The 25,906-nt window shown below is 44.6% G+C and overlaps 1 protein-coding gene across 1 annotated transcript in view; it reads right to left on the minus strand.

Moving 5' to 3' along the window:
* LOC308467783 (uncharacterized protein) overlaps positions 1-7,806 on the minus strand; it is a 95,639-nt gene extending 87,833 nt beyond the window's left edge. Inside the window, exon 1 of the mRNA XM_080989488.1 lies at positions 7,752-7,806. The gene's annotated coding sequence lies outside the window, so the exon portion shown is untranslated. The remainder of the gene's footprint in view (positions 1-7,751) is intronic.
* Between the last annotated feature and the right edge of the window lie 18,100 nt (positions 7,807-25,906).

Below are 25,906 nucleotides of genomic sequence, written 5' to 3' on the forward strand. Positions count from 1 at the left end.
GCTTGTTTTTAGTGTTGTAGTCCTCATCTCTATCAAATTGAATGTTACTAAACAGTCCCCTGGAATTTTTTTTTTATTTTACTTGTTGAGATCTCACTTTTATTCTAAAAGCATTTTCCACCGTATATGCGACCTCTTCTTCTTTCATTTTTTTAAATAATAATTTTATTCATTTTCCAAACATTTTTATACAATCAACTCAAATTTTATCACACATTCATCAATTTTTGACTTCCCTCAGTTTCTCTGCCAATCTTTCGTTAGGATTTCTGTTGTTAACGCATTTCTAAACTTGTTATTGCCTTTATACACTCCTCTTCCCTCCTACTTTCTTTTTTACAATATTTCTTAATTTTTCACAGAGTCTCTTCGAAACCAACAAGCGTTGTCTGTACATCACATATGCTTTTCAGATATTCTGTAAATCTCCCCCAGTCCTCGATAAACTTTTGGTCTTTCTGATATCGAATCTTCCCAGTCAGTTTATCCAATTCTGCGTATTCAGTTAATTTCATTCTCCATTCTTCCACTGTTGGAATTTCTTCCTGCTTCCATCTTTGCGCCAGAAGTATTCTTGCTGCTGTTGCTGCGTATTGGAAAAGTTTACAATCTTTCTTGTTAATTTCATTACCTACCAATCCTAGTAGGAAGGCCTCTGGTTTTTTAACAAACGTATATTTCAACATCTTTTTCAATTCATTATATATCATTTCCCAGAAGCCTTTCACCCTTTTGCACTCCCACCACATATGATAGAAAGTTCCTTTTTTTTCTTTACATTTCCAACACTTATGACATGTTTTATACATTTTAGCCAGTTTAACTGGCGTTATATACCATCTATAAACCATTTTCATTACATTTTCCTTCAACGCAGTACACGCCGTAAATTTTAACCTTTCATTCCATAATTTCATCCAATCATCATATTGTATATTATAACCAAAATCTCTGGCCCAATGTATCATTACCGATTTTACCTCTTCATCTTTTGTGTGCCATTCCAGCAACATTTTATACATTTTGGACAAATTTTTGTACTCATTATTCAGTACCTCTGGTTGAAATTTTGATTCTTTTCCTTCATATCCACATACTTTACAATCTTTTTTAAACATTTCATTAACCTGATAGTAATGCAACCAATCATATACAAATTCTTTCACCTCTTCATAAGTTTTCATTTTCCATTTCCCCCCTTCTCTTACTATCAATTCTCCATAGGTTATCCACCTCCCCCTCATATTAATCTTTTTCACACTCAACGTTTCCAATGGTGAAATCCAGTGGGGGAGTCTTGGTTCCAGCAGATTTTTATACCTCTCCCACACCTCTATCAATGATCTTCGAAAGATGTGGTTTTCAAAACCTTTATGAATTTTTTTCTTTTCATACCATAAATATGCATGCCACCCAAATCTGTTGTCAAATCCTTCTAAATCCAACAACTCTCCATTCTCTAGCTTAATCCATTCCATTAACCAACAGAGGCATGATGCTTCATAATATAATTTCAAGTCTGGCAGGGCGCGACCTCTTCTTCTTTCAGTTCCAACCATTTCGCTAATTCTTTAGTCATTTTTTCCTTAATATTCTCATTTACTTCTTCTCCTACTCCTCTAAACTTTAGGTTTAACTGTTTCTGTCTCATTTCAACCATTGCTAAGTTGTCCAAAACTCGATCTTGAGTTTTGTTCAACTCTCCTATTTCATCCTTTATCTTTTCTGTCTCCTTCCTTTGTTCTTTCATTTCTTTCTGTATCTTTTTGTTTGTTTCTTCCATTGTCTTTGATCGAACTGCTAAATCTTTAATTTTACTAGAGAGTTCTCCTACTACTCCCTCTATTTTCTTATCTATCAACTCATGCACCTCTCCTAACTTCTTCTCCATATGTATTTCACTCTGTTTAAATTCCTCCTTTATTTTTAGCCATAAAATATCTAGATCCTTAATTTCCTCTTGTTGGGATGTTTTCCTATCTGATGGTGTTCCTCCTATCTTTTTTCCATTTTTCCCAGACATTTTCCCCTTTTCCACTTTCTTAATTTAAGCTCTTATAATATTTATTCTCTTCCCTAGAGGGCGCACAATCTTGACCGATTTTAATCAATTATCAATTAATATGTTCAACACAACATTGGTTTTCCCTTTCTTGTACAGTCTAATTCCAAGTTTCTCTCCAAATAAGTTCAAAACGTATATGGGATATTTTTGTAGCAAATATAACGGATCAAATTATTCCCAGTCTCTTTAAGTTCTTCCAGAAGGTTTTTTTTAAAAAAATTAAATCAATTAATTGTCTTCAAATTTATTTAGACACTAAAATATTCTTCATTCAAATATAACTTGAGGAATTTCCGAATCCAAGGTTTTTGAATTTCCCAAATCAAAACCCCCAATTTATAAACTTGAAGTCAGTAAACTCAGAGTTAAATTAAAGTCTGAAATTAATTCAAAATTAATTCAAGTTAGTTCAATAATAGCCTTGTAGAAAGACCGTTAAAGAAATAATGACCTTGCAAGAAAGCCTTTGTGGGAAAACCCGTTAGAGAGATCACAAGTTTAACATATATCCAACTTTTGTTATAAATAGGAGCTCCCTGTTTTTTCCTTCTTTTCCTTCTGTCCGATCTTACTTCTTCAGCCACTTGATTGGCTTAATCCAACTCAGGTGTTTCATCAGGAAAAGGTGACAGATATTTAAATATCTAATTTGCTTCCGTGTCCAATAAGCACTGAAGCAGCAAACAGAAAAGAACAAACGGAATCTTAAATATACAGTCAAATAAATTCTGAACAGCTAATCCTCCAACGTCCGCCGCAATCATAAAAAAAAAGAAGGTCCAAATTTTTATTAGTTTATTTCAAACTCTATGGTCTTCAGCCACTTGCTGGCTTAATCCAATATATTAGGTTGGGGGAAGGTCCAGGGCTCCAAAATTAAATCCAGTCCATCGAATGGAGAGAAATATATGTCCAGATAATCATATGTATGTAACCCTATAAACTCAGTTCATATATGATTCCAAAGAACTCCAAAAAATTGAAAATCCAAAGGATCCAAAATTAAATCCAGTCGATCGAATGAAGAGAAATAAATGTCCAAATTATAATAAGTATATAACCCTGTAAGCTCAGTTCATATAAGATTCCAAAGAACTCCAAAAAATTGAAAATCCATGGAGCCAAATACCCAAAAAACAAAAACAAATTTTTTTTTTAAGTCTTCAAAAGGGAGAAGCTAAGGATTAAAATTAAAGTTTGAAAAAGTTTAAATTCTTGCTTATTTTGTTATCAAACTAATAATATAGGAAGCACAGGATTTAAACAGAGAAGGTGGGAGGGAGAGATTGTAGTTTGATAATTATTCTAAAGCCTTTATGTTTTGTTACGTCTTCTCCTTTCTTCCCTACTTCTCCCTTATATTCCAATTTAAAGTTTAAGATTTCAAGATATTTCTTCTCTTTATAACCACTCTGTTCAGTTCTTTCTTCTTTTGACACTCTCCCAAGAAGATAAAACAAAGTCTCTAAAGATCTTTTTCGTTACTTTTATTTTATTTAGTTTCCTTTGCCTCGCAAACAGTTGCTGAGGACTTTCACTTTTCTGTTCCTTCAGCGGGTGAAAAGTCACTTCCTTTCTTTACTCTTGCGACTTTGTATCCGGCGCCATTTTTCACTCCGCTATCAGGTCGGATTCCTCGCTTAAATCCCTCTGCATCCAGAGTTCACTTAGTGTATTTTCCAATTTTTTAGCAAGAAAATACTCCATAAACACTAAGGGTTCTGTTCTTAAAGTTGCGGAGGTTTGTTGCTTTTCCAGTGGGAACTAGAGGCATCGCAACACGGAGTCAGCGGTGCTTACCGTTCACATTCTCAGTCCCATCGCTCTCGAGTCTTTTTTTTAAAAACCCGAAAAAACGCCAAAACCGCTCCAATGCTGCTGGGTAGCTTATCCCTCAAGGGTATCCCCCTTGAGATTTTGGGGGTCGCAGTGCCTTTGCGTAGCCCCCAAGCCTCCGTGTCGCTCGGAAAAGCCTTTCAGCGGCTTCTCTGCGCTCCCTTGCTGCTCACGATCCAAACCGGAAGTCGGTGGTTCCGCTCCTTCCTCCTGGGCCGTGTTCAGAAAGTGGTGGTGGGGGATGAGTGTTCAGACCCCTGGGCTCTCACTTGTGGGGTGCCTCAGGGTTCTGTCCTCTCCCCCAAGCTTTTCAACATCTACATGCAGCCGCTGGGAGAGATCATCAGGGGGTTTGGGCTGCGTGTTCATCAGTATGCAGATGACACCCAGCTCTACCTCTCTTTCAAATCGGAACCAGTGAAGGCGGTGAAGGTCCTGTGTGAGTGTCTGGAGGTGGTTGGAGGATGGATGGCGGCTAACAGGTTGAGGTTGAATCCTGACAAGACAGAAGTAATGTTTTTGGGGGACAGGGGGCGGGCAGGTGTGGGGGATTCCCTGGTCCTGAATGGGGTAACTGTGCCCCTGAAGGACCAGGTGTGCAGCCTGGGAGTCATTTTGGACTCACAGCTGTCCATGGAGGCGCAGGTCAATTCTGTGTCCAGGGCAGCTGTTTATCAGCTCCATCTGGTACGCAGGCTGAGACCCTATCTGCCTGCGGACTGCCTCGCCAGAGTGGTGCATGCTCTGGTTATCTCCCGCTTGGACTACTGCAATGCACTCTATGTGGGGCTACCTTTGAAGGTGACACGGAAACTGCAACTAATCCAGAATGCAGCAGCTAGACTGGTGACTGGGAGCTTGAGGCATTCACAAAGTAAAGGAAGGATTGAACTCTGATTAATAAGAATACACACAGAGGCTTGAACCAGCAAGACTCTGGGAAGGGTGCATATAATAATCTGTCTCTCCCCCGGCCCAGGTCGTTTTATTCGCAAAAGAACTTTTTATAGAGTGTTCGTAAGAACCAATCAGATTTCTTCTGAGCATTTCAACAAGCCCCACGTGAAAACAAAGTTACACTACAAGAGCTAATTAAGCATGCACTTCTGGGGTAAATAAAACAGAACTACAAACAAGTGCAGCCAGCAACCCCAGAAGCTATAAACAAACAATATACATGATAAGAAGGATGGCCAGGAGGACAGCGATCATTAACACCTTCATGTGAGATCTGTTTCCTGGCCCTAAGATTAACATCCTAAGATTAACATATCAGAAAAGCTACATCAAAGAAGCTGCCCACTATCTTTCACAGCCCAGGATGCATGCCTGGTGAAGCAACTGGCAGCTGGGCTGTGTACGTGACTTGTCAAGCAAGAGAAATGGACAGTAAAGTGGGGACCCTTCAAAAATCACAGGCGGGTGAAGCCTGTGACCGTGGGACTCGGCGGGCACCCTTTGCGCCCCCCCAATTGGCAAAGGACCCCGGCTCCGGGCTCCGGAGCGGAGCGGGGAAGTGTCGCGGTGCTGTGAGTCAATTGCTTCTTCCGTGGAGCGAAGCCGCGTAGCTGTTACCGGAGAGCGCTGCCTTTTTCTTGGGACAATTTGGCTGTAAAACAACGATCCGTGAGTAGGCTAATTTTGGAATTAAAGGAAATTTACAAATTTTATGAATAATTTGGCACCGAAACGGAGAGGCATAAACAGGAAGTCTGCCTTCCGTTCTTGTAAATGGAGTAAAGCAATGAACTTGTAAGCGGAAACCTTAAAAGACGTCGGAAAAGGTCTATAATCCGAACATCAAACAAGCGATTCCCCCCCCCCCCCGATTGCAGGAGAGTAGGGGGGAAAGGTCTGGACTGTATTTTCCTGCAAAAAGAGAGGAAAAGAAGCTAAAATCCACCCCTCAAAACCCTGGAACGGGTTGCCAGTGAACAGTAAGAAAGCTGTATTGTGAACGCGCTGTTGCTGAAAGTACTTTTTGACAGTTAACTCTGCATCAGAGATACAAGTAAGATACAATATTCCTGCTTGGCTTCTCCTGGTTTTAAAGTAACAGGAAATAACTGAGATTGAAACTGTTGTCCTTTTTGTGAATTGGGGGGCTAAAGGGAAAAAAGTTAACTACTTTAAGATACTTTTGACTGTTACTGTGTCCCCCTAGAGGAAGTTTGAAAATGCTACAATAGCAGTGGGGCCAGGAATTTTCCACTTCAAAACAAATTCTGATCGTGAGACTGACCTTGGGTTTTATCTTGAGGGTTATGGCAGATTGGAAGGAGAAGATAGATTTGTTACAGGAAAGAGCAACAAGGTCTGGCAGACTATTTCGCACAGAAGGTGGGCTGCAACGAAGAGCCTCGGCATCTTTGCCTTCTGGTTTACCAATAGTAACCTCATCGGCACAACCTAAACCTAAAGGAATGGCAGCTGAAGATGCTGTGGCTCAGGCACTAGGCAAAATCAACGAATCTTTGGAAAGAATAAGCAAACAAGTAGCCGAGGCATCGGGTAAAATAGACCAAAACACTACAAATATTAATAATTTGGGACAGAAGGTAAATACGAATACAGAAACTATTCAGAAATTACTGCAGGAATCTACCTTAACACGAAAGACAGCCGAAGAGGCAAAGGAAATAGCAACTGCTACAGCCACTGTTGTAGAAGAGAAGATACCACCGATACACAAACAACTTGAAGACCACAGATCAATATTGTCTATGATTGAGTTGAAGGAAAAACAAACGAATTTAAGGATCAGGGCTGTACCCGAAGCTGAGAAAGACAATTTGATTGACTTTCTTATGCAGGAATTTGCAGACTTTTGGAACCCAGATTTGGAGAAGGATAGTTTCAAGATAGTGAGTGCCTTTAGGCTTGGAAGAAGAGGGAGGAAGAACAGGGTGAGAGACTGTTTGATCACCCTCCGAACAAAAGAGGAGAGAGACAAAATCTTGAGTCTGCACTTCCAGAAGACTTTGGAAATACACCAGTCAAAAGTGGAGATATTTAAGGACATTCCGAAACATCTTTTGGACCTTAGGTCCAAATATAGAGATTTGGTTGCCCTGTTGAGAAGTAACGGAATCATCTTTAGGTGGGAATTCCCTCAAGGCCTATCCTTTAGTTACAAAGGAAAGAAGATAAAAATAAGATCAGAGGACGACAAAGACAGATTTTGGAGAGACCACGGAGAAGACCTGCAGAAGGAAGCTGCAGAAGACTTAAGAGCACTAGTAAATGAAACTTTAGACATACCAGGTTTACCTCCTGAACTAAAAGACCGCCTGAAGAAGGGGATACCACCGACAGATCAGGAACAGGCACTGGGTGCAATTGGAGGAGAAGCAAAGTAACTACATCATGGCTCTGCAACTATTAAGCTGGAATTGTAATGGTTTGAACTCCCCTCAGAAAAGGAGATCTGTGTTTCATTTATTAAAAAAGGAACAAGTGGACTTGATTTGTCTACAAGAAACACATGTAACAAGGCTACACAGGAAACTACTGATTAATAAAAGACTGGGTCAGGAGTTTATTTCATCGGACAAGGTTAAAAAAAGAGGGGTAGTGATTTATGCAAAGGAAAGACTATTACCGAAATTTATCTTCAAAGATGACCAAGGAAGATTTGTGGCAATTGAAATTCAAACACAAGGAGAAAAATTTTTGATAGTGGGAGTTTATGCACCAAATGAGGGGAAATCCAAATTTTTTAAAAAGTTGCATGAGACATTGATGGACTATCTGGATTATAATGTGATTTTGATGGGAGACATGAATGGAGTGGTATCTACACACATGGATAAGGCACAAAAACAGGTAGTCACTAAGGACGGCAGACTACCGAAAACTTTTTTTGAGATGACAGACAACTTGGACTTAGTTGATATCTGGAGAACAAAGAATCCCCTAGCTAGAGAGGGAACCTTCTTCTCTGAAGCCAAACTGACATGGACAAGAATTGACCAAATATGGGTAACTAGAGGAATGGCACCAAAGATAAGAAAAGCAGAAATCTGCCCAAAAACCTGCTCCGACCATAATGCTGTAAAGATGGAGATGAAACTAACACCAACTGGCTCCTTCAGATGGAGGATGAATGGCACCTTATTTAGAGATGAAGAAGTGTTTAAGAAGGCCCAAAAAACCTTGAGAGATTATTTCGAGATAAACATGAACACCAATGTGGATAAAAGAGTAATCTGGGACGCAAGTAAAGCTGTTATGAGAGGGTTCTTAATACAACAGAATGCATTGAAGAAGAGAACCCAAAATGAGAAGAAGGATAAAATTTTGGAGAAAATAAAGGAAAGTGAAAAGAAATTGAGAGCAAAACCAAAGTCGCAAGAGATTTTGAGAGAAATAAAGTTACATCAAGTACAATACATGAAAATGATGAATCAGGAGATAGAATGGAAAATTAAACAAATGAGACAAAAGACATTCGAGTCGGCTAATAAATGTGGGAAATTGTTGGCTTGGCAAATGAAAAAAGACAAAAATTAAATATAGTTACTAATCTAGAAGTGGAAGGAAGGAATATACAGAACCCAGCTGAAATCAGAAATTGTTTCCAGAGATACTTTAAACAATTATATACACAAGGGCCACGGAAAGAAATTGACTTAGATCGATTCTTGAAAACAAATGGATTACAAAAAATCTCCCAAGAAAATAAACGAATGTTGAACTATAAAATAACTGAACAGGAGATAGAAGGTGCCATTCAGAATATGCAACTAGGTAAATCTCCAGGACCGGACGGACTGACTTCCAGATACTACAGATCTTTAAAAGAATGGCTAGTACAACCTTTGAAAGAAGTCTGTAATGAAATAATGGATGGGAAAAGGGCACCAGAGTCATGGAAAGAAGCGTATATTACACTTGTACCGAAAACAGAGACTGAAAAGACGCAGCTTAAGAACTACCGCCCCATATCATTGCTTAATGTGGATTACAAAATTTTTGCAGATATTTTGGCTAAAAGATTAAAAAGAGTGCTACTGGAAGAGATACATAAAGACCAAACAGGCTTTCTCCCGGGTAGACATCTATCAGATAATGTGAGAAACATAATCAACATTTTAGAAAAATTGCAAGTGAATAGAAATACTAAAGCAGTTTTAATATTTGTGGACGCGGAGAAAGCTTTTGACAACATTTCTTGGAAGAACTTGCAGGGTATGGGGGTAGGCCAAGGTTTTGAAAACGGTATAGGTGCAATATATTCTGAACAAAAGGCTAAATTAATTGTAAATAATGTGGTGACGGAAGAATTTAAGATAGAAAAAGGGACACGACAAGGTTGCCCAATCTCCCCATTACTTTTTATATCGGTCCTGGAGGTTTTGCTGAATATGATAAGAAGGGAACCAGTTGGTTAAAGGTATACAAGTCAGAGCCAAACAAATCAAATATCTTTAATACGGTCAATGACCAGGAAGCAATTTATAAAATATGACATTAAGAGTAGTATTGTGCTACAAGTAACAGTAAAAATATGGCCAATTCACAGAATTGGTGCTTATATTTATGACCAGGTTTCGAGTTTTAAGTTTTTAAAATTCGATTCAGGAGTTGCTACTGTTTATTATCGTTCCTTCGGTGTTTACAGTTTGAACTCCTTTGTAGACATCATTGCTCGTCTTATTCTTGTTGCAATGTAACAGTACTTTGCCACGGACCTGTTAATTTCGGGCTCTTTGTCAGCTAAGAGGTGTCTGATATAGGTGTCGTCTGTACTACGAGGTATTTTCCTCAGAATCGGTTCGATCAGCTCTTTTCTTGAGTCTCGATATAATGGGCAGTATAAGATGACATGCCCAATGGTTTCGATTTCATTGCTGTTACAGGGACATAATCTTTGTTCGATCGGTATTTTATTGTATCTTCCCTCTAGAAGAGCTGAAGGGAGAGCGTTAAAGCGGGCCCTGGAAAATGCCCATCGGTGTTTAGCATTGTCTAGAACTTTGAGATAGTTTGCTAGATGGGGCCTTTGGTAATTGTATAGAAGCCAATTGTATAGAAGCCAAACAGTACAAATTGAGAGCATTTGCAGATGACTTAGTATTGACGTTACAGGAGCCAGAATCTAGTACCAAAAGGGTTTTAGAACTGATTCAAGAATTTGGTCAGGTTGCAGGGTTTAAACTGAATAAGTCAAAAACCAAGGTTTTAGAGAAAAACTTAACACCAATTGAGAGAGAGAGGTTTCAGAATGAGACAGGTTTAACAGTGGTCAAGAAAGTCAAATACTTGGGGATTAACATGACAACAAAAAATGGGAATTTATTTAAAGACAACTATGAAAAATGCTGGGCTGAAGTGAAAAAAGATTTAGAAATTTGGTCAAATTTGAAGCTTTCACTGCTGGGCCGTATTGCTGCGATAAAAATGAATGTATTGCCTAGAATGCTGTTTTTGTTTCAAACATTGCAAATTGTGGACAAAATGGACTGTTTCAAGAAGTGGCAGAGAGATATTTCTAGATTTGTCTGGCAGGGCAAGAAGCCTAGAATAAATTTAAAATACTAACAGATGTAAAGGAAAGAGGTGGATTTGCCCTGCCAGACTTTAAACTTTACTATGAATCAGCAGCTTTTTGCTGGTTGAAAGAATGGCTGCTTCTCGAAAACACAGACATTTTGGATTTAGAAGGTTTTAAAAACGTATTTGGATGGCATGCACATCTGTGGTATGATAAGGTCAAAGCGCATAAAGCATTTAAAAACCATATTGTCAGGAAAGCATTGTTTAATGTCTGGATAAGATATAAGGACTTATTGGAAAACAAAACCCCAAGGTGGCTGTCACCGATGGAAGCGAAAGCTCAGAAAAAGCTCAATATGGAGGTCAAACTAAGATTTTGTCAAAGATGTATAACTTGCTGTTGAAATGGAATACTCAGGATGAAACGGTGAAATCTGCTATGATTAAATGGGCACAAGATGTTGGACATAACATAATGATGGCTGACTGGGAACAGTTATGGACCACAGGTATGAAGTTTACGGCATGCAATGCCTTAAGAGAGAATATTATGAAAATGATATACAGGTGGTACATGACCCCAGTCAAGCTTGCAAAAATATATCACTTGCCCGATAATAAATGTTGGAAATGTAAAGAAACTGAAGGTACATTCTTTCACCTTTGGTGGACGTGCCCAAGGATTAAGGCTTTCTTGGAGATGATTTATAATGAATTAAACAAGGTATTTAAATATACCTTCTTGAAGAAACCAGAGGCCTTTCTCCTGGGCATAGTCGGCCAATCGGTGTTAAAGAAGGATAGAACTTTCTTTATGTATGCCACAACAGCAGCAAGAATACTTATTGCAAAGTATTGGAAGACACAAGACCTACCCACTCTGGAAGAATGGCAGATGAAGGTGATGGACTACATGGAATTGGCGGAAATGACTGGCAGAATCCGAAACCAGGGAGAAGAGTCGGTGGAAGAAGATTGGAAGAAATTTAAAGACTATTTACAGAAATACTGCAAAATTAATGAACGTTAGAATGATGTTGGATTGAAGTTAAGTGGTTTCTAGCTGTAATGGTATAAAAGAATATGAAAAAATGGATTTTTAACAGGTAAAAATTTAATGCTATAATATATTAAGATTAAAGATCAGGATAAAATAAGGAGGGAAAGGAATTGCTGAACTAATAAATTGAACTGGAATACAAAAAAGGGAGGTATGAGGAGGTCCAGGAAACAAGCAAATGAAAGATAAGTGATGGAAAGATTGAACTGTTTTTAACTATTTTTATTTTGTATTTTTTCTTTTTTTTTCTTTTTCATTTTGTAATATTGTGAAAACCTTAATAAATATTTATAAAAAAAGAGAGAGAGAAATGGACAGTAGAGGAAAAATGGCATAAATGTAGAAGCTTATGGGATTTAATCAGAAATTATTGTGAATACATTAAACCCAGTCAACACAATGCATTCATCGTGGACACAATGGCTTGATGTATATTTTATAATTCCTCATGGTAACCCCATCTGATCACTACATCTCACCTTTTTTTATTTATTTAAAAATTATTTTTTAATTTTTTTTATTTGTTTTGTGTTTTTTTGTAAGAAGAGTTTAAGATAGTAGAGGTTAAGGTAGCAGGAGTACTGTGTTCTCTTCATGTTCATGTATGTGTTTTTATATCACATAAAGACGTCTAGCAAACATTCCTAAAGGAGAGCTCAACAACCTTTGCCTATTTTCTAAAACTGAACAACTAGGCAGGACCCATGTCAGTCTGCTAAAGTTATAACTTCTTTGATTACACGTGAAAAACCAACCATCTGGCAAACTAACATGAGCATAATTAAAAGTAATCTGTTGAACACGTGAACAATTCCAAGTTGACCTTCCTCCTGTTTCCAGACAGTGATCTACTTTCTTACTGCAGTTCACAATCTGAACACAAGAGGTGTCTGGCGTGGCTGCAACTGTAGGTGTGTATAACAATATTGCATCCAGGGGTAACTTTTGTGTCACCTTTCCCCAATCATGAAGATTGGTATAACCAATGATACCTTCAGGAATCCATTTAGAAAACCACTTTCCCATGTGTGTGGCATGTGCCATATGAAAGACTGTGTATAAACAGTAATCACACAATTTCCTAAGGCAGTGTGCATATCATATGTTTCACTCAAACAAAAATGAGAGACAGTAGCAACTTTAGCTAAATGTATCCACTTATTATAACTATGACTAGAAGGTGTCAGGAGAAAGATAGATACATTGAGTACTAGGTATCAAAAAACAAATAACATACATGTTAAAATCAGCATAGAGTTCATATGTAGCTGAGTAATTAAGGCTATGAAAAAGGTCTTCAGCATTCCCCCATGTCACCTTTGGGCATCCCTCAGCATTTCGAGGATGAGGATGAACACGATGGACTTTTGCACGGGGCTGCTGAGCCTGTAGAGGCGGAGTCAGGGTCATGATCCTTGCCAAGTCCAGAATGGGATTCTGCAGGCCTTTGTGCCAGTGCATGTCTTGGCCAATAGGGATGGATACAGCGACCTGGAATCCACAAAGGACCTGAGGAAGTAAGAACAGTAGGGCTGTGGAATTCCTGCCTGTCCAGTACGTTTCCTCTGCGCAAAATCTCTGTGGAAAACGTCTTCAGGCAGATACAGAGCAGCAGCAGCGGTTGCATCTGTGTGAGAAGAAGGAAAGGAAAGTCCACACACTGTTCTTCTCTCTTTAACGTTTATTTACAAGCCAAACACAAGAAATCCATCCGAACTTGGACACATGCTGTGCCATGCACTAGCTCTCTCTCGCTCTCGGAGAAAAGTGAAACTAACTCCACACAGACAAAGAACTTGCAGCTTCCATTTCAAACTCCTCCCCAGATACAGGACACTCAGAAGGTTAACCCTTAACCACCACACTCCACACCCCCTCTTGCCCTGCATCTGGGGGAAATAAGCATCACCACTTACCCCAAACACAGACCTTCACAGAACTCTCCATGACGCTGGAAGGTTAATGGTTTCGTAAAACCATCAGCGAGGTTCTTGGCTGAGGGACAGTACTTCAGCACAACTAATCCCTCTCGAATGCTCTGACACACATTCTGAAAACGGATGTCTAGGTGTTTGGTCCTGGCCTTAAATTGCCCAGATTCTGCCAACTTCAGGCAGGGCTGATTGTCTTCAAAACCAATGACAGGCAAACAGCTCTCCTCGCAGATCTCTTGAACCAAACACATGTAGAACTCCAACTCTCTGCAAACCTCAGAAAGCACACTGAACTCAGCTTCAGTAGATGAGAGCGCTATGAGACTTTGCTTCCGGGACCTCCACCCAACCAAAGAGTACCCGAACTTCACCACTAGGCCGGACACAGACTTCCGATCTCCAAGAGAGGCCCAATCAGCATCCACCCACGACGTCAACTTGATGTCACCCTTGGCTGACAGCTTAAGGCAGAAGTCCTTGGTATCTTGCAGGTAACACAGCACCCGTCTGATACCGTTCCAGGCTTGCACACTTGGACTTGAAGCCTCCTGGCTAAGCAGACTGATAGCAAACGCTATGTCAGGTCTGCTCCACTGGGACAGATACAACAGACTACCCAGAGCTGACTGAAAGAGCTCAGTATTTTCGAACACAGCACGTTCTACTTGCTGACTGTCTTTCACGTAGCTTGTCTCCATAGGTGTCCTAACACCTGCACACTCAGACATTCTGAACTTCTGAAGCAGTTGCTCAATCTTACCCTTCTGGCTGAGCAAAAAGCTTCCATCTTCAGTTCGAGCTACCTCTACGCCTAGGTAAGATTGAACAGCTCCCAGGTGTTTGAGCTTGAACCGTTTACCAAGCTCCTTGGCAAACTTCTCCACATGTTTACCTGCCTGGGCCATATAAAGAATATCGTCAACAAAGACCAGGATCGCTTGCTGTTTCTCTCCTGACCCTTTAAGGTACAGACAGCTATCAGCAACACTTCTCCTGAAACCTAACTGCTCTAAGACTTCATTCAGACACATGTTCCAGTTTCTGGCAGATTGACGTAAACCATAAATAGATTTATGCAATCTCCAGACGATGCCTTGCCCCTTGGCCTCAAACCCTGGAGGAGGAAGCATGTACAACTCCTCCTGGAAGTCTGAATTCAAGTAGGCGACATCCACATCAAAGTGGTTTACCTTCCAACCTCTTTGTGCAGCAACAGCTTAGAGCATGCGCAGAGTTTCACTTCTGGAAGTCGGAGCATACAGTTCTGTGAAATGGACTCCCTTCCGCTGCGTGAACCCTCTGGCGACTAACCTAGCCTTGTACTGTGGTTCTCCAGCTTCTGTGGGTTTAAGGCGATAAACCCACCTGCTACTCACAGGTTGTTTGCCAGCCAGCAACGTTGTGAGGGAGAACACACCTAGAGACTCCATTGAGCTCATCTCCTTCTGCATCGCCTCATGCCATTTGCTGGCTTCTTCCTGAGGCAGCTTCTGAACATCCTCAAAGGTTTCAGGTTCACACCTAGCCACACCAACCCACACACTTGTGGCTTCAAACCTGTCAGGTGGCTTCCCCTTAGTAGTTCTTGCTGATCTCCTCAGCGTAAACTCTGGTACCCCCTCTCACCCACTAGGGCCAGCCAGACCATCCCCAGTGTCAGAGAACTCCCCCTCTGACCTGATGCATCTTTTGAACCTTACAGCTGGACCTGTGGGTAAGGATGGCTCACTCTTTGGCTCAGACTTGACAGTGACCTGTGAAGGGGTTCTGATCCACTCCTGTTCTGGATTCTGTTGCTCTGGACTCTGTTCCTCAGCAACAGGTTCAGTTCCCTCCTCTTCCTCCTCATCTGAGTCAAGAAACTGCTCTGAAAGAACATCTAGGTTACCATGTATGCGTGTCCACCCACTTTGCTCACAGAACTCAGCACTGTTGCTTATAAGTAGCCGAGACTGATTGCCATCAGGGTATGCGAACTGCCAAGCTTTGGACCCAGGTTCATATCCCACAAAGATCATCTTCTTGGACCTTCGTTCACCCTTTCTGCGCTTGGCCTTTGGAATGAGGACCCAAGCCTCACAGCCAAAAACACGCAAGAAATGCACTTTGGGCTTCTTACCGTGCAGCAGAAAATAGGGCGTGTCCCCTACAGATGCATTAAACACGCGATTTTGTACAAAAACCGCACATCGCCAAGCTTCGGCCCAAAAGTGTTGCGGGAGTGCTGCGTCAAGCAGCATGGCAGCCACAGCCTCTTGCAGTGTTCTGTTCTTGCGTTCAGCAACACCATTCTGTTGAGGACTGTGTGGTGCTGTCAGCCTATGACTGATTCCCTTCTAGCGGAATAAATTCTGCAGCGCAGACCCAGTAAACTCCACCCCTCTATCACTTTGAAGCAAACCAATTTTGTTGAAAATTTCAACTCAACTGCTGTGATCCAGTCTTTAATCAATGCAGCAGCTTCACTCTTGTGTTTAAGTGTAAAAATCCAAGAGGTCTTCGAAAAATAATCCAAAAACAACAAAATGTGTTTGGACCCGCCCAGTGATGCCACTGGCATGGGCCCACACAAATCTGCATGGACTAGCTCAAAAGGCCTGCTAGTCTTTCTGTCTGACCGGGGATATGAGCATGTGGTTACCTTGGATTGCTTACAGGCTCTGCAATCTAAGAACTTGTCACATCCCTTAAACTTGCACCCCTCTGTACACTCTGGGACCTTCTTGATATAGGACCAACCTGTGTGCACAAAGCTCCTGTGCCAGAGAGGAAAACAATCATCATGCGGTGGCACGTTTGCGCATTGCACCTGTGTTACCTCAGGGGGGGTCATCACCAGCAATAGGCATCTCAACCACAAACATCCTATTCTTGCACTCAACACTGAACAGCTGCTTACCATCCCTGGAAAAAGAACACATGTTATTTGCAAACTTTACACAGAAATCATCAGTGACACGAGCAGACACGCTTAAAAGACAGTTGGCAATTTCTGGAACCACGGCCTTTGGCGGCTTTCCCACGCCTCTGTGCTTGAGAACTGTCTCTTATCTGCTTTCCCTGCATTCCTTTCCGGACGTCCTTGGGCTCCTGCGCCTCTAGAGGACAGTTTCTCACAAGGTGTGACGTCGACTCACAGTGAAAACAACTCTTGAAGACTTTGGCTTTAAAGAGCTCTCACAGCTGCTGCCTGCACCCCCACTCCTGGGTGCACAGCTTCCAGAGGAACAGCCTGCGACTGCTTTCCTCTCAGCTCTCTGCCTCTCTCCCTGTCCATCACACAGATGAGTTGAAGTGTAGAAACAGCTTCCAGGAACGTTATTTTCAGCCTCCACCAGGCTCTCGGCCCCCTCTCGGTCTTTGGCTCCCACTGTGGCTTCACACGCCCTCTGAGGTGCCTGCCAAGCAACCCGGGCCACCTTGATCTCCTCAAGGTTCGGCAAAAGCCAAGCATCAATGCTTGCTCTCAGCATGCCCAGCATACTCTGATCCCTTTCCAGAGCTGCAGCCACGTTTGCCTCAGAAACTTTCTCACTAGCCTGAGGTGGTGGGGTTTGCATGCAAGACCAGAGCTGTTCTCCCAACAGCCAGTACTTCATTCTGACGGACCACTCAGCCCAATTGGGGCCAGTTAGCTTCCCAAAGGGCACTTCGAAAGCCTCTTGAGCCTGCACCATCTTTTCCCGGGACTATAAGCTTACTCACGCTTTCTGCTGGCCGGTACTCCAAAGATGCTTTCTGCAGCAAGCTCTGCTTTCACCAGTGAAATCACGTCTGCCTCATTCTCAGGCAGGATTTCAGAGCTGGCCTGTTCCTTTTGTTCCCTTCTCACACCCAGCAAATAGACGTACTCCCCATAACCTGTGGAATTCCTGCCTGTCCAGTACGTTTCCTCTGCGCAAAATCTCTTTGGAAAACGTCTTCAGGCAGATACAGAGCAGCAGCAGCGGTTGCCTCTGTGTGAGAAGAAGGAAAGGAAAGTCCACACACTGTTCTTCTCTCTTTAACAGCTTTTATTTACAAGCCAAAACACAAGAAATCCATCCGAACTTGGACACATGCTGTGCCATGCACTAGCTCTCTCTCGCTCTCGGAGAAAAGTGAAACTAACTCCACACAGACAAAGAACTTGCAGCTTCCGTTTGAAGCTCCTCCCCAGATACAGGACACTCAGAAGGTTAACCCTTAACCACCACACTCCACAAGGGCATCCTGCCCCTAGGTAGGCAAATGAACAGGTCCCTCTCACTGTGGGTTAGGGAGCTGCTGGTACGTCACTAAAGGTCGTTCCAGAGGTACCTCTTTCCTACAATGGTATTTCATTGGAGAAAATTTATTAGGAAACAGTTAATTGATTTAAGGTAAAGTTAACAGGAGTTAAAGCACATGAAGGACACCCACCAACAATATCCTTCGCTTGTGTCAGAGGAATGGAAAAATTGTTCAATGCAGCTGCTTAGCTCCCTGGTGAAAAAATGCATGGCTGTCAACTGCATTAGAAAATAATGGACAGAAAGATTTCAGAGCAGAATCAGCATGTTGACTACATTGTGAAATTATATTCTTGAATCCTGTATGGGAGCAAAATGTGAGCAGCATAGAAAGGCTCAATTCTATTTTTCAAGAGATTTTTCAGTGTTAAGAACAAAGAGTAGATTAAAATCTAGCATAGGAGAAAGATAGGAATTAGCCAAATGTGATAAAAAGATATCCCACTTCACACAAAAATCATAAAATGCAGTGGAAGTGTAGGCTGGTCTCTGTCAGTTTCCTAATTAGCTGCAAAAAAATGCCAGTTATTTTCAGAATCCTTATACGTTAAAACACTCTAGAGGGAGCTCCATCCTTAAAAAGTGTAATAGCATGTTTTAAATAGGAACCTGTTGAATCAAAACCAGGTGTGATTTTTTAGGAGGGTTAAAATGAACTATCCCAAGATAATCAGTAAATGCAAACTGATAGGAAAGAGAAGAACTCATTAAGGACGTGGCGCCTGTGTTAGAAAAAAGCAAATAATTGCGGGCACACATGCTAAACCCTGTCTGTGGTGCCTACCCCATTATCCCAAATGATGAGACAAGAGACCAGAGTATGGGTTCAAATTGGCCACAACTTTATTGAACTTCAGAAGTAGGAAACTTGGCACAGGCCTTGGCAGGTCACCCACTCAGCCCGCCTGGCTATGGATATGCAGGCAGTTGAGGCCCAGTGAGAGGGGACTGCAAAGCGCAAACTTACACAGCATGCCCTTCCACCGACCTCGTCCCGGGAGTTTGACCTACATGCCGCCGCTCTAGGGCCAGGGACTCCCAGTTTTTTGCCCTTTAACAGGCCCTGCAAGCCCCGCCACATGGGGAGGGAGCATGAATGCATCCCCCCAACTTGATGTTAGACTAAAAGCTACCTTGCCAAAGCCTAAAAACTGCCACTCGAGGCCCTAAGGGGCCTCGCCACCAAGTCCCACAACCAAGGACCAATCAAACCCTGCAATCTATCCAGTCCCCAAGGGCTCGTCGCAAGTCGTGGAGCCAGAAGTCATTACACAGTGGGGTCAGGTGCACCCCACCCCCCGGAATAGGTCAACTCTATCTGCTGTGATGGTGGGATAGAGAACCCACCAATTTGCCGCATTGTGTTGCGCATGGCCCTGTTAATTTTGCTCACCGCATAATTGAGGCGAGAGGGATTGGAAGCTCCCCTCCAGTGAAGACGGGGTAGGAGATTGGACCAGGCAATGGTCATTGACGGGTACAAGGCATGCAGGCTTTTAAAATCTGCCCTTGCAGCAAGGGCAAGGGCAATGCCTTTTTGTTCCACTAGATCGTTCTCCCCAGCATGTATAATTAAGACCCTTGGAGGGCCATGGGCTGCTGTGGCACTACACAGCATGGGCATCAAGCTCCGCCAACGCATGCCCCGCTGGGCCATCCAATAAATGCATACCTTGGGGTGGATGTTAAGGTTATGGCCACGATTTTGAGACCGTGCATAATCCGCTGCCCAATGGAAAAAGCTGTGGCCTATAACCCAGATCTTCGTGGTGGGTGAACCTGTAAGACAATTAAATTGCAAGTGATAAGGAGGAGGAACCGGGACGAATGTAGCTTTTGTAGGTGTAATGCATTTAGGGGTTGCTCGTGCGTAAGTTGCCGCCACTCCTGGCTAGGTTACCTGGTTAAACCCTTTCTGACTGAACAGCCTCTAGCATCGTGACTGTCTCAGTCGCTGGCAGAATCCGTCAGTGGGCGTTTCTTAAACTTCTTCCAGCACAAAAGTTCTTTGACGCCTAGTCTCTGCCTAGTCTCCCTGCGCGGAAGCCTTCTGTGCAGGGAGGGTGTGGGCAGCGGAGGACCCGTACTCTCTCCGCTGGTCTCCGATGAGGAGTCTTGGAGCCTCCTCCCCGATTCCCCCATCTGCCCCCCTTCTCTACTTGTGTTACGCTGATTTCCTTCCCCAGCGGACGGGCTACCTCTCTACCTACTGGGACCCTCTCCGGCATCCCTCTGGAGCCTTCCCTCCACCTCTAGCTCCAATGGCAGTTCTCTGACAGTAGGCTGCCAAACGCCAGCGCCCCAGTGTCTTGATGTGTGCGGGGTCCCAACCCTGTACCGCCACTGAAGTGGCAGCCCCGATATGGAAGGAGTGCCCAGAATATTCCTGGGGACTAACACCACAAGCCGATAAGGTTTTGCGTAAGACCGCTGTGAATTGTGATCGTGTCAACGGGCGTGTGTTTGAATGAAGAAAGGGCCCTTGCACTAGGGCCGGATCCTGACGAAGCGGTGCGTGTCATGATATGGGGAGGGGCCCACCTGTTCCGTTGGGGACAGTGCAAGCGTGACCCCTTTCCGCAATTGGTCAGTTTTTGAGGACCGAATCTTGACGTTCAATGTATGCCCACAGAACTTGATGTCGGTGTCAGCCAACCCTGATTGCAGGAGCCCAGCCAAGCACTCCCCAATGCGCACGGCACCAAAAACGGCTAGGGATGAATGAATGAATGAATGAATGAATGAATGAATGAATTTATTAATACGGTCACAGACCAGCGTCAACACACACAATATCACAGATCATAAAAAAATATATATCAGAAATACAGAGGACAATATGAGTATAACAAGGATTTAAATATAAAAAATTAAAATTAATTATTAGCGTGCCCCCTGTAATTAACATTTGGGGGTTTGGTCATTATGGGATACCACTTGCTTCCTGCGATTAATTGCAGACGCACAGAATTTGGCTACATTTAATGTAGTCTTGGGATTCTTGTCCTCTAGCAGTAGTTTTAAACTATGGTGTTCTGATTCTTTCCTGGACTTTTGCAAAACAGGTGTAATAAAAGTCAAACGTATACCCTCATAAAGACGACAACGTAATAGTACATGTGAAGCAGTTTCAACTTCCAACGAGCCACAGGGGCAAACCCGTGCTGTGTATGGTTTACCCTCAAATCTGCCCTGAAGTAAGGCAGAAGGGAGAACGTTGAATCTGGCGAGGGTAAAAGACCGTCTGTATTTGGGTACCTGAAGACCTGACAGATAGTTAGCTGGAGAGAAACCTCTCCCATGGTCCCTTATTGCTGGATGTTTGATCATTTCGCTCATGTGGCATTGTAATTCTACGTCCCAGATACGCTGGCGAATTGTAGTCCTAGCTTTCTCGAAGCCTGTCGCTATCAGGGTCTGCTGTGGGATCCCACAGCGTGTCATGATATGGGCAGGGGCCCACCTGTTCCGTTGGGGACAGTGCAAGCGTGACCCCTTTCCGCAATTGGTCAGTTTTTGAGGACCGAATCTTGACGTTCAATGTATGCCCACAGAACTTGATGTCGGTGTCAGCCAACCCTGATTGCAGGAGCCCAGCCAAGCACTCCCCAATGCGCACGGCACCAAAAAAGGCTAGGGAGAATGCTGCCCGAAAGAGACACGTTTCAAAATTTGACCAGCAGATCTTTGGTAGTTTTTTCCAAATTAGATTAAGTATGTCTATGGTGATAGGCTTCCTGCCATCGGGGAATGACTTGCCGCCACCCAGCCAGCAACTTCTTGACATGGAAGCTGTCACAGGGGTCTGGCCAATGACGGAATTTACAAAAGAAAGAAATAGCTGCCCTGTAAAGCATTAAAGTTTTGTGCACTCTAGCACAAACAGGCGCAGGACCCTTATGACCCTCTGGGACTTTGCTGACTGCCAAGATATAACTCTTACCACCGCTTGATTGTCAGACCAGAAACAGACCCTGGAATTCGAGAAGAGGGTTCCCCAGATGCGAATGGCGACTAGAATAGGAAAGAACTCCAGAAAGGTTAAATCCCGAATAATGCCTGCTGCGTGCCAAGAAGATGGCCACGGCTGGGCACACCAATGTCCCCTGAAGAACACGCCAAAGCCAAAGCGGCCAGAAGCATCAGAATGAACCTGGAACTCCACCCCGGGGTTAAGGCGCTTCTGCCAAAATGAAACCCCATTATAATCCTGCAGGAATGCAAGCCAAACCCTCAGATCGTCCTTTAGCTGCTTTGTCACCATGATGTGATGGTGGGGGGCTACCCCCCAGCCGTGAGCCGTGCCAGACGGGCACAAAAGGCCCGGCCCGGCGCCACTACTCTACATGCAAAATTAAGATGACCCAATAGGGATGGCACCTGGCAAAGGGTGGTCTTTTTTAACCCCAAGCATTGCCTCCAGAAACACTTTCAAGGATTCCAGCTTGGTCTGCGGGAGGCGCGATGACTGCCGAATTGTGTCCAATTCAATACCCAAGTAGGAAAGGATAGTAGAAGGTCCCTCGCTCTTGTCGGCAGCCAGAGGTATGCCAAAGTCAGTTGCAAGGTGCATGAATGTAGCTAGGGATAGGGCGTAGTCAGGGGAGTCTGGGGTCGCCATAATAAGAAAGTCATCCAGGTAATGGATCACAAAAGGGGAACCAGATGTGGTTTTGAAGGCCCATTCAATGAATGTACTGGAGGTTTCAAAGACCGCGCAGGCCACAGAGCAACCCATGGGCATAGCCTTGTCAAAATACCAGTGTCAGGGAACTGACTTCGGAGCCAGAGGCAGAGGCTAGGCTCTCAAGCGATGCTGGAGAAGGGCCCAGCAGGGGGAGAGGCAGCTCACCAGCTGGGGAAGGAAATCAGCGTAACACCAGGGATAAAGGGGGGCAGATGGGGGAATCGGCGAGGGGGCTCCAGGACTCCTCGCCGGAGACCAGCGAGGAGAGCACGGGTCCTCCGCTACCCACACCCTCCCTGCGCAGAAGACTTCCACGCAGGGAGAGTAGGAGGAGACTTGGGGTCAAACAGCTTTTATGCTGGAAAAGGTTTAAGAAACGCCCACTGACGGATTCTGCTAGCGACTGAACAGCCACGAAGTGAAGGGCTGTCCAGACAGAAAAGGTTTAACAAGGCAACCTAGCCAGGAGTGGCAGCAATTTACGCACGAGCAACCCCTACATTTATTACAGCAATCCGTCAGTCTCTGACGCTGCTTGTGCGCAGCGACAGGCAGGCAGCAGAATGAGCCAAATCGGAGAAGCCGGCACCACAGAGGGAGCAGCTGGAGTGCAAAATCTGGTGGAGAGGAACCGAGATTTGGAACAGCATGTGGCACTTCTCACGGCGCGGTTGGAAGAAAGGCGGGCTCACAATGCACAGGTCAGACCCACCCCCGTAGCAAGGAAGGTACCGGGACTGGTACACAAGTTTGGGGGGAAGCCCCAGGACTACAACGCGTTCCGAACGGAAATAGAATACTCTTTGGAACTGCAGCATAAGGATTTTGAGGACGATGGGGAGAGGGTGGTCTACATTGTCGGGCATCTGCAGGATGGGGCCAGGGCATGGATCAGGCCCCTAATGGCAATGCAAAATGCCGCCTTGAAAGACCTGAGGAAATTCTTCCAGGCGATGGATGCGATGCATTCCAGTGATGTGCAGCAAAGTGTGACTCGGCGGGAACTGATGGGGTGTAAACAGGGGAACCAGTCAGTTAGAGACTACTGGTCGCACTTTGCCATGTTAGTCCACCGGCTCGGGTGGGAATTGGACTCTGAACCCATTCAGATGTTGTTTGAGGAGGGGTTGTCCCCAACGGTGAAGGACGAGCATTCCCGCGCGCCCCGCGCGCAGTCGATGGATCAGCTGACCAAGGCTGTGCTTGCGATTGGCGTAAGACAGGAAGCGCGGGCTCAGGAGAAGCGCGAAGGGAGAGGGGAATGTTGCCATGACTACCGCATTCCTGAAATACCAAGGCAGCCTTCCCTGCCAGCGGAGCCAATGGAAATAGATAGCGCGCGCGGGGGGGAGATTTCAAACTCCAGTGAAGGTCGCAAAAGGGAGGAAAAGGATTGGAAAACCAATAAGTGTTTCCTCTGCCAGCGGCCAGGACATTTTGCCAGGGTCTGCCCTCAAAGAAAGGTCTGGCAAGGAATGGTGGAAGCTGCTGGAGGTGAGGAGAAGGGGGAAAAGGGGCAGGAGCAGGGAAACGCCAATGCTTGGCTGCCACTCAGCGGGCACAGCAGCCAGGCCAGCAACCAGTAGAAGTGCCCCAGCCAGACCCCCCCAGGGCGGCCATAGCCATAGAAGTGGTGCTAGAACTCCCGAATGGGCACCCAGTCAAGGTGAAGGGGCTGTTGGATTCAGGCAGTTCCTGCAATTTCTTCAGCAAGGACTTCGCCCTAGAGCACCAGCTCCACCTGCTGCCCCTGGATTTTCCCTTGCAAGTGACCACCATTGATGGCAGGGAGCTTCTGGGAGGGGAAGTGACGCACCAGACCCCACCAATGAGAATGAGGGTTTCCAAGCACACGGAGACCATTGCCTTTCACATAGCCACACTGGCAGGACCCCCAATAATATTAGGGATGAGCTGGCTGGGACTGCATGATCCAGTAGTGGCATGGCATCAGCGGACGGTCACCTTTGGGTCAGCCTACTGCTTGGAACACTGTCTAGGGGGGGAAAACCCAAGGATGACCGTGGCCAGGGTGGCTGGGATAGCTGTGGAGCCGAAAGGGGAGGTGCCACCACAATATGCTGACCTGCAGGAGGTCTTCAGCGAGAAGGAGGCGGATAGACTACCCCCCCATAGGCCCTTTGACTGCCAAATCAACTTGCTCCCAGGGGCGCAGCTGCCGGTGGGTAAACTGTATGCCATGTCGGACAGGGAGATGAAGGAGTTGCGGTAATTTATTGACAAGAACCTGAAAAGAGGTATCATAAGAGAATCAAAGGCGGTGGGGGGCAGTCCGGTGTTCTTTGTGGACAAAAAAGATACTAATCAACCCAGGCTCGTTGTGGACTACCGGGCCGTCAATTTGGTGTCAGAACCCGTGACCTTCCCAATGCCCAGGATTGACGACATTTTAACCCGGGTGAGGCAGGGAAATTTTTTTACCAAGCTAGACCTCAGGGGAGCATACAACTTGATTAGGATGAGGGAGGGGGACGAATGGAAGACCACAATGTTCACCCTGGGGGCCTTTGAGTACTTAGTTATGCCATTTGGATTACAGTCGGGCTCCGCCTGTTTTCAAGCTTTCATGCATCACGTGTTGGGGTCCCTGCTGTACAAGAACTGCGTAGCCTTCTTGGACGACGTCTTAATCTATTCGGACAATGAGAAGCAACATGTCAGAGACGTCAGGGAAGTGCTAAAGAGACTGCAGAAGCACCAGTTGTGGGTCAAGCTAGAAAAATGTCAGTTTCACGCCAAAGAAGTCGAGTTTCTGGGGTACAAGTTGTCAGACAAAGGCCTAGCTATGGGCCCAAGCAAGGTGCAAGCGGTGCTGGAATGGAAGGCCCCCAAAACCCGGAAGGACGTGCAGAGGTTCCTAGGGTTCAGCAACTTCTACAGGAAGTTCATCAAGAACTTCGCCCACTTGACAGCGCCCATCACAGATTGTCTCAGTAGCAAAAAGAAGTTTGTCTGGACAGAAAGTGCTCAGCAATCCTTTGAAAGACTGAAGAAGGCGTTCGCTTCGGAAGAGCAGCTCCTGCACGTTGATCTGGAGAAACCCATGAGGCTAGAGACCGACGCGTCCGACAGAGCCATTGGGGCGGTTCTTTTGCAGCCAGGGAGGAGCAAGCAGGAATGGAAGCCGTGTGCCTTTTTCTTGAGGAAGCTGAGCAAATCGGAGCAAAACTATACGGTGTATGACCGCGAACTGCTGGCGATCTATGCGGCGTTTCGCCGATGGAGACATCTGCTAATAGGGGCACAGCACAAGATCCAGGTTTGTACTGATCACAAGAACTTGGAGTACTGGAGGACCGCACGAGTACTCAACCAGAGACAGATTCGATGGGCACAGGAGTTTTCCAAGTTTTCCTTCGAAATCCGATACGTGCCCGGAGAGGAAAACGTAAGAGTAGATGCTCTCTCCCGGAAGCCGGAGTACATGGAAGGAGAGGGACCGCCGGAGATACGACACGTGATCCCCAAGGACCGATGGGTGTGTGGGGGAGCCTTGGTTGGGAAACGAGAACTGGCCGGACTTACTAGAAACGA

This window comes from Podarcis pityusensis (genome assembly GCF_964106645.2).
Source record: "Podarcis pityusensis genome assembly, chromosome: W".
Classification (NCBI taxonomy): Eukaryota; Metazoa; Chordata; class Lepidosauria; order Squamata; family Lacertidae; genus Podarcis; species Podarcis pityusensis.